Source organism: Hibiscus syriacus, unplaced genomic scaffold (assembly GCF_006381635.1).
Source record: "Hibiscus syriacus cultivar Baekdansim isolate YM2019G1 unplaced genomic scaffold, ASM638163v2 tig00110442_pilon, whole genome shotgun sequence".
Lineage (NCBI taxonomy): Eukaryota > Viridiplantae > Streptophyta > Magnoliopsida > Malvales > Malvaceae > Hibiscus > Hibiscus syriacus.
The window spans coordinates 778,262-780,270 of record NW_024062738.1 but is presented as its reverse complement, the minus strand read 5'-3'; the positions used below and the strand labels follow the sequence as shown (position 1 = coordinate 780,270).

Below are 2,009 nucleotides of genomic sequence, written 5' to 3'. Positions count from 1 at the left end.
TATCTTTTCGCTCTCTTTATTATGGCAACTTTTAATCATTTGGTTAAAAAATTCTTTGAAGAGGTAGGGGTCATCCCAATAACATTAGCCACCATCGTGTATAACCTTGTTCTTTCCCTGGCTATTCAAGTAAGGAATCAAAACACCTCTAATGAGAAAATTGACAAATTCAACATACCAAAAAAGTGCTGCTGAAATAATAATTTCTTATTAGGGAATTTTTCCTTAATCTCCATTTCATTCCTTAATTCTTTCAGAATTTCTAGCCTAGACAGATGGGCAATTACTTTGGGTTTAGGATAAGTAAATTCAATGAAATTCAAAGGTTCAAATTTCGTACCTGGTCTATCTATGAGTAAGCTAAACTTACTCATATCCTTTGAAATATCCTCGAGCTCCTCTTCGTCTTCCTCATCAAGCTTCAAGTGATTATCAGTGCATAAAATTTGATGCGACAAAATTCTGCAACTTTGGTCATCAACTCCTGCTGATGGAGGCTTTTCCTTTATCGTGATAAAATATTTCTTATTTTCATTGGTTGCACTCTTTGAACCCTCTTTCTTATTTTTCTTTTTTCCATCGAATGGGAATCTTCTTACATCTCTGGATCTTCATGTACAATCTCATGAATGGGCTCTTTGAGTGTCTCCCCCTAAACTTAACATCTTTATAGATTTTAGTGCCACTCATTAAGGTGAATGTACCATAATGCTCTCTGTCTTTAGCCTTAGTGACTTCAGTATCACTAGGTAGACTGCCCTGTGGGCGAGAATGTAATGCCTTAGCATTTTGGCCAACCTAACCCTCCAAGGCCCTCAAAGATGAGTTGTGGCTTTAAAGAAAAGCTCTTTGACTATGTAATAAGGCTCCTTGGTTTTTTATGGATGTAGTATGATCTTCGTGGTTGCTATAAAATCTTGAATCATGGCCTCCAAAGAGCTTGTGTTGGATGAAGATGGTACTCCCTTGTTAGAATTATGCCATGGCATATTCGTTTGAAAAACTTGGGAGTCGCTAAAATTTTGTTGTCTAGTGGGTTGACTAGAATTATTGGTTCCTTGATTTCCCCAAGAGAAATTTGTATACTGACATCATCCAGGATTGTAGGTTTTATAATAGGGGTTGTTATTACCTCGATTATAGTTCCCTATATAGTTAATTGACTCATGATTGGTCGGACACTCAGTCTCATGGTGATTACCATAGCAAAATAGACATGTTGTGTTTGATGCCTTCACTTCTTTCACCTCACTTGATCGTTGCAAATTCTTCAACATATTAGTGATGATAGAAAGTTGGGCGGACACAGAATTCGTAGCATCCAACTCGAATGTCCCAGGTGTTTTTCACCTGACTCTAAGCCTTGAAGATGAAAACTGATAATCATTATTGGCAATCCTATCCAGGATGTCAAATGCCTCTACATTTGATTTATCGATCAATGTCCCATTTGCCAAGGCATCTAGCATTATCCTCGTGGGTGCATTGACTCCATTATAGAACATTACTACTTAATTCCTATCTTGAAAACCATGATTAGAAGATTTGTGAAGCAATCCTTTATACCGATCTCAGAATTCATACATTGATTCATCATCATCTTGAAGAAAAAAGCAATATGGTTCCTAAGTTTGATGTTCATGTTTGGCAGATTATACCACATCAAAAAACTTTTGCATAGATCAGTCTAAGACTCCATCAAGCCATTTGGAACATGACTTAACCAAGCCCTTATTAGGTCACGCATAGAATATGGAACTAGCTTTAATTTTAATGCATTCTTTTACACTCCTTGTTGTTGGAAAAAATCACACACCTCCATGCAGTTACGAATATGATGCCTGGCATCTTCATGAGGCATGCCCCCAGACAACCCTATAGAATTCAACATATTAAACATGACTGGTTTGAGCTCAAATTGGACTGACTGAATCTCGGGTGCCATAATTTCATGATTTAGATCGTCCAAGATAGGTTAAGTGATCTGGAATACCACAAGGCCAAGCTGC

The 2,009-nt window shown here is 37.3% G+C and overlaps 1 non-coding gene across 1 annotated transcript; it reads left to right on the top strand.

The window, feature by feature from the left end:
- Positions 1-1,527: 1,527 nt before the first annotated feature.
- On the top strand, positions 1,528-1,633 carry LOC120125747. The gene has a single exon (XR_005516392.1). It is a non-coding gene; the product is annotated as a small nucleolar RNA R71 (small nucleolar RNA).
- The last annotated feature ends 376 nt before the right edge of the window (positions 1,634-2,009 follow it).